Below are 8,113 nucleotides of genomic sequence, written 5' to 3'. Positions count from 1 at the left end.
ATGTATGTACAGTTCCTATTCTGTACAGTTCACTCATAGAATACATAGGACAGGCCAGAAATGATTTCGATGTCTATGAAGCAGAGGCCAAGACAGCGACAGAGGATACAAAGCAGATAGCCAAAGGAGACGAGTGAAGAAAGTTATGTTTGGTGACTCTGCAGGTCCAGAGGGAATGAACATAATATCTGTAGACCTGGAAGACATAAAACTTTTAAGCTGTGAATATTAAAAAAAAATGTTTTGAGGGAATCTGGAGTTTATCACACAATTCTTGAAATGTAAAGATACAAGTCTTTAATAGTCTGAATGCCTTTAGTTTTCCATAGTTTAAATCCTCCATCCTTATATTTATTATTATTTATTGTTAGACAATTTCTAAATGGTCTTGATGAATGTGAAGGGGTCATGTTTACCTTCTTGTTCTAAATTACAACATTTCTAAATGTTGTAAGCTATTGCATTTTGCAGAAAATCTTAATTACAACATTTATAAATGTTGTAAGCTATTGCATTTTGCAGAAAATCTTAATTACAACATTTCTAAATGATGTAAGCTATTGCATTTTGCAGAAAATCTTAATTACAACATTTATAAATGTTGTAAGCTATTGCATTTTGCAGAAAATCTTAATTACAACATTTATAAATGTTGTAAGCTATTGCATTTTGCCGAAAATCTTAATTACAACATTTATAAATGTTGTAAGCTATTGCATTTTGCAGAAAATCTTAATTACAACATTTATAAATGTTGTAAGCTATTGCATTTTGCAGAAAATCTTAATTACAACATTTATAAATGTTGTAAGCTATTGTATTTTACAGAAAATCTTAATTAAATGTATTGATTAAATGTAAACAGAGCAAATAAGATAAACGTATTTGCTCTGTTTACATAGTTTACCGACTCCTATTGGTTATGTACTGGTACTACTGCCTTAACAATGACACTCCCAATGGATGAGGATAATTTAATAGCATTTAATAGAGCCGTGTAATGACGTATAATGAAATATCAAAAAAATAGTCTGATAGACTGTTTAATATACAACACAACCAATTTGTAACCAAAGACTAGGCTATGTAAAATATGAATTACCTTTTTATTAGTAACTTTGGTAAGTTTCAGATTTCAATTCATAAATAACATTGATGGAGGGGGGCCCAAAAAATGCAGCCTGCCTAGTGTAGTCCATTTATTTAATCCGGCTCTGGTTACCCGAGGTTACGAGTCATCCAAAAATATTTTTTATGATATTCGGGTCACGGTCGGTCAGGTCGTTTGAAATAAAGATGCCAATTAAACCTTTGTAATTTATATAGTACTAGACACAATTTTGAAATACATAGCCTACACTTTATTGGCTAAATAACTGGCACGAAGATAACACAAGCTTAGTCTGCAGGTAGAGATGGAGGCGGCAATAGGAAAGGTGAAAGAAAAAGGTGAAGACTAGGGAGCAACGGCACTGTTTTTGGTAAAACATGATTTTGACGACTTCATTAAGTTTTCATTAAGTAAACTGTTCATCTCATTAGATTTTTGATATGTTGGTGTAGTCAGGTTGTCTTTAACGTAGTTTAGCATTTATCACAGTAATGTGCTCCTGAAAACTTAATTGATCTTCTCCAATATCTTCTAGGTTTAATATAATCTGAAAAAAGTAGTAAAAAAAAAAAAACTATTATATATCTACAATCTTCTAGCATTACTAGTCAATAACCAAGCAATGTTAAGACATTTTAGTGAAGAAGGATAAAACAGACAAACCTCCTGGGACTGGGTGGAAACCGGATTATTAGTACACAGAAGTACTGGAAAGTTTGCAGTCTTGCATCTTTTGTTTGCTGAAACGAGCAAGTTCATATGAGTAAAAATATTTAGAAGTGACATAGCACACATAACTGAAAATCAATTATCAGTAGAATTAAAGCATTCATTCACCCCCCAAAAAAATCTGTCACCATTTACTTGTTTACCTTTGTTGTTCCAAACCCACATGACTTTTATTCATGGATGTCAAGAATAATAAAAAACTTGATTTGGCCATATGTCTCATACTGCAGATTGTATGGATGTTCTGTTCTGTAGGGCTGTTCTTCATCACCATTTGAGTGTGCGGTCAAAAACTAGCTTAGAGCACTATCTGCAGGTAAAAACGAAGCTTAGGATCAGAAAACATTGTTTTGAAATATGTCGTGCAAATGCAAACAAATTGTTTATTTTTTTTAAATTAATGAAAATAATGAGTTTGTTACTTCTTTTTGTTTATGTCTGGTGATCAACAGATAAAAAAATGTCATCCATAAATTGTTTAGTTGCGGTACATAATTTCAAAGTTGAATAAGTTCGGAGCAGCTTCGCGGATCATTTGAGTCAGTTTGGGGATCACGATTCATTTGAATCAGATCGGGAGTTCGGAGCGGGTTCGCGAATCATTTGAGTCAGTTTGGGGATCAAGATTAATTTGAATCAGTTCGGTAGTTCGTAGCGGGTTCGCGAATCATTTGAGTCAGTTCGGGAGTTCAAAGCAGGTTCGCGAATCATTTGAGTCAGTTTGGGGATCGCAAATCATTTGAATCAGTTCGGAAGTTCGGAGCGGCTTCACGAATCATTTGAGTCAGTTCGGGAGTTCGTAGCGGGATCGCGAATCATTTGAGTCAGTTTGGCAATCGCGAGTCATTAGAGTCAGTGTGGTAGTTTGGAGCGGGATCGCGAATCATTTGAATCATTTTGGAAGTTCGTAGCGGGTTCGCGAATCATTTGAGTCAGTTCGGGAGTTCAAAGCGGGTTCGCGAATCATTTGAGTCAGTTCGGGAGTTCGGAGCGGGATCGCGAATCATTTGAATCACTTCGGGAGTTCGTAGCGGGTTCGTGAATCATTTGAGTCAGTTCGCGAATCATTTGAGTTAGTTCGAGAGTTCGGAGCGGGTTCGCGAATCATTTGAATCAGTTCGGGAGTTCGTAGCAGAATCGCGAATCATTTGAGTTGTATTATTATTTTGCCTATTTTTGAATTCAATTATTAGACTAGACTTAAATATCACTGTAATTACTTAGTCAAATAAAATATTTATATAATTTTTTTTTTTACATTTCACTTTCAAACATTAATCATTAATTAGTATGTCAGCAGAGCAGCATCCAAAATCAAAGTACTTCTGCTGAGATTGTGAAGTATGCTTACAGTGGACACTTTACTACTCCATGAGAACAGGAGAGGATTTATGAATGGCAGTGAAGCAATGCAACTGAGGTTGTAAAATTGTTTAAAAAATAAATGCAAAATGTCTCAGTTCACAGTATTTTAATCTCCGATCTCTGTGTGCAAGTGTTTTATTTGTATGTATGTCATTGCAGCAGCACATTAAACTTTAATTGTAATTAAACTGACTTGAACAACTTGTGAATCAAAGTATTTTAATGCACACCTTTTAGCCAAGCAGAATCTGATATTCAGACAAACCATGGTATAAATAGATTTATTAGAGTAACCATTCAACAAACCAAGCAACTAATGGTAGTGTTAAGGAAAAAAAGAACATACTTTTTGTGTTTGTGTTAATTTGCTGAAGTAAACTGTTCAGAACTTGAAGAGCAGTCTCTAGATTAAGATGAAGGTCCTTCCCAAACCGCATCTTCACTTCATGCAGCAGCTACCAAAAAAAAAAAAAAAGAAATAAAGAAAATAGAGAGAAACATTCATTAAAACAATTTTGACTGTTTTTATTCATCCAAAAAAAAAGAAAAAAAAAAGAAAAAGAAAGAAAGGAAAATGCAGTGGAAATACTAAACTCAAAGGAAACAACACTAAAAACAAATACTCACAAGTTGTGGAACCCGAAGAAATGGGAACATGTCCATGAACTCGCATGTTGATTTTGTAATTAAATCAGCTCTTTTAAAAAGAGCGTATCTTATTAGATTTTTTATATGTTGGTGTGGTCAGGTTGTCTTTTATGTAATTCAGCATTTATCACAGTAATGTGCTCCTGAAAACTTAATTTATCTTCTCCATTATTTTCCAGGTTTAATATAATCTGAAAAAAGTAGTAAATAACAAAATTCCTATTGTATATCTACAATTTTCTAGCATTACTTATGGAATGATATTCCGGACTTTATTCAAAAGGAATTGCAAATTGTATTTGCAATTGCATTTTCTATTTGTGGACGCATAAAATGTGACAATCTAAACGCAAATGGCTCATTACCGTTTGCATTTTCGTTTAAAGCTGCGGTAGGTAACTTTTGACGATCTAGCGGTTAATAAACAGAACTGCTTGCATCTTGCGGAAGAACATCGTAGCCGGTGTCCTGACATTTTATCCTACCCTGTCAGATTTTCCTACGCGGGTTTACTGCGCACGCGCACATCAATATCGCGTCCTTTGTCTCATGCTAAACAACGATATTTAATGTATCTGCATTTCTATAAGGGTAGGTTTAGGGCTGGGGTAGTTGTAGACTTTAATAAAAACGCAATCTAATTGGTAGAAAATAATATTTATTGTTGGTTTCCTGTAACTGTATCCCTTTTAGCTACAACCGCGAATATAACACATAATTACTGTATTTGCAGTACATAAGGGTATGATTAGGGTTGTGGTAGGTGTAGACGTTAATAAACCATAACTTTACAGTAGAATTTTCGTTGTGGAATTGTACTACCCACTGTTTTGGTGGGAGGTAGGAAAATCTGACAGCGTAGGACAAATCGACAGAACACCGGAACTACCTCTCTCTGTTTATGTCTATGAAGAATCACAAAGGTATTGGGTTACTCTGTCGCGGTACCCCCGAAGCAATCTAAAATAGTCCTAATATAAACACTTATTATAGGTGCACCCTAGTGATTCAGGACAAGCTAAAAACACGGTTTGGAAAATGGATTCATGGTGTACTCGCTTATTATATACATTTTTCTACATTTTGAACACAAACAAAGTTACGGAAATGCAAAGCCCGTTTGCAATTGTGTTTCCCATATCTTACAAGCTACGAGCATGTCATATTTAAATAGCAATATTAAAAACCACATTTGCCTTTTCACTCTCTCTGCACTGTGCATGTAAACTGCCAAAACTCAAATGGAATCGCAATTCCTTTTGCATTTGAATTTCCAACGTCTACACGGAAACCTGTCAATCAAGTGACAGGGGTAGGGCCATTTTATTTGGCGTGTTTGCATTGGGAAGTGATGGCACTCCCAGTGGATGGTAATAAATAATTATTAATTAATTAGTGTGCACTTTGTCACCTAAATACTTAATAACCAATAAGGTTAAGGATGTGTCTTACAAATTACTTCATCTTTTCTATCCTGTGAAGCTTTACTTAAAAAAGATGTTTCCTGATATTGACACTTTATGTTCTTTTTGTGGTGCTGAACACGAATCCATTTCTCATATCTTCTTGGAACGCATATATACAAGTCTGTTCTTGAAGAATTTTTGTATCTTCGATCATACTAAAATGTACCATGTTTTTACTATGGTAAATATGAGTTAACGATAGTGTTTATAATTAAACCACAGTAGCCACAAATGTACAGTTGTCTGAGACGTTATGAAATGTTCTTTAACATCATGAACCATAAAATGTAGTCAGTGTTCTGCTGAAAGAAGTTTCTTCTGCTCATCAAGCCTGCATTTATTTGATCAAAAATACAGACATTTTTTTAAATATTGTGATATATTATTACAATTTAAAATAATTGTTTTTAAATTTATTATACTTTAAATTATCATTTATTTCTGTGATGCAAATCTGAATCTTTAGGATCATTATCATATGATCCTTTAGAAATCATTCTAATATGATGATTCATTATCAAAGTTGGAAACTTAATATTTTTTCAGTACATGTGATAAATTTTTAGGATACTTTGATGAATAAAAAGAAAAAAAAGAAAAAAAAAGAAGCTATGTTTTTTAAATATTAATATTTTGTAAAAACAATATAGACTACTGGTCAGTAATTTGGAGTCAGTAATGTTTTTTCTTTATTCTTTTTAAATAAAATCAATACTTTTATTCTGCAAGGATGTGTTAAATTGATAAAAAGTCATAGTAAAGAAAATATATTATTAGAATATATATTATTAGATTGTTTTTATTTTTATAAATGCAGTTCTTTTTAACCTTTTATTCATCAAATATATTATTTGATTGGTTTATTGAACGTTACACCCATTACTTTTAAAGAGAATAGGGACAACCCATTCCAAAAATGTGCCCCGGCACACGGACCATTGTTCTGCGGTAAAATAACAAAAGTGGTTTTGGACACACCCTGAGGGCACCTTCGGCGTGCGCTTTACACTTTATTTTTGTGTTAGATCATTAAAACGGGGCCCTTAGACTTAATAGGCTATTTTCAAACTTATTTTTCTTCTACAACATGCCCTAGATATTGTTTGAAAGTGTTTTTATTCTACATTGTTCATGCTAGGTATGTGCCGATTACCGGTTTCAAGGTATACCGCGATTAGTCACAGTTTCGAAACCACAATTACTTTCCATTATACCGTTCCTGCAGTATGCACATTTTCCATGTCTCCTCAAAGATTGAAAGAGTAGGAATCCCTCAGGCTGAGTGCAGTGTAGAGAGTAAAACTGACCCCTCCTTCTCCTGTTGGTGCGATCGAGCGGTCAGTCACGTGTGTGTAGGATGACTGATCTTAAGACCCCGGTACTCTTCACATTCAGCATTCCTTTCCATCTCATGCACAGCCGCGTCCCCACAGCTTTCAATGTGCTCAACACATGTGCAGTACCACGGGTCAACTTCTCTTAATGACGAAAATAACGTAATGCCGATGGTGAGCGAATGGCCGATGTATACTTTGGCCTTTACGCGATGGGTAATCGTCCGTTTTTTGCCTTATTGCAACTTTCTGTTCTGGACTTGCACAACATGTTTTGCAATGCAATCATTTTCCAAAATGTAATTTATGTGAAAATATGAAGTCTGTTAACGCCCGTTAACACAGGCCAGAGACGCTGAAGACAGACAAACAGAGAAAAATACTGTAGCAGGCAGATCACTCACTGTTCATGATGCACAAACTATTGGAGAAAATCCTCAATATTGATTTGTTGGTTTAAATTAATGTGTCAGTTTAAATCTCTGTAAAGTTTCAGCACAGCAGCTTTGTTTACAGCAGTAACCAAGGAAACGCTGTATCTGATGTTCCAGAAGTGCCCCCTGCTGTCAGAGAGTGAATCTTTATCTCATTCAGAGCTTCTACTGTTTGTTGCCTTCAGGCATAATGTATAATTTCACAAAGCTGGTCGGAACATTCTGTTTTTGCTTCAAATTGGGTTATTATTAAATCAAATTATGTGTATTATTATTATTATATGTAAATTATATGAAATGATATAAATGATATGTATATGAATTATGTAACTAAAATTAAATGATGGTCCCCGGCAAAAAAAAAAAAAAACTTCTGTCAGCCCCTTAAGTGCATCGGCCCACGGGGCAAATACCTGGTATGCCCAATTACCAATCCAGCCCTTCTGCAACAACATCATCAATCTTCAAGTCAAGTAGATCTTTGACTCCAACACTTTTATTTTCAAAATCAAAGACATGATATCTTTCTCCACATCTCTGTATGATCCGCTGAAGATCTGTGCTCTTCACTGAATCTCTCTGTGTAAGCAACACTATTGTGTGTCTCCAGATTTTCTCACCAAAGAGACTAAGGTGCTTCTCGATGGTGAGTCTGTTTTCTTCAGTAAAAGGCAAACTTTGATTAATGACCAGCAGAAAGACGTGAGGTCCTGGTGGACACAGGAAAACACTGCAAACCAGCTCTTGTTTAACAGCCTCTGGTGAGTCTTGCAAATCATAATTCTCCCACCAACATGGAGTATTAATCAGAGATATCTTCCTTCCGTTCACTTCACCATCTCACAGATTTCAAAAAATATTTATCCAGCTCAACTTTATGACCTAAAATGCTGTTTATCACTGAGGCTTTGTCAGATTTCTGCCACCCCAGAACAACAGCTCTTATTTCTGTCATGAAATTAAACATGAGGACATTGGAAAATCAAACTACCACTTCCTTTTAAAATATTGCATAAATGTGAAATG

This window comes from Carassius gibelio, chromosome B11 (assembly GCF_023724105.1).
Source record: "Carassius gibelio isolate Cgi1373 ecotype wild population from Czech Republic chromosome B11, carGib1.2-hapl.c, whole genome shotgun sequence".
NCBI lineage: Eukaryota > Metazoa > Chordata > Actinopteri > Cypriniformes > Cyprinidae > Carassius > Carassius gibelio.
The sequence above is the reverse complement of the archived record's forward strand: the minus strand, read 5'-3'. Positions refer to the sequence as shown.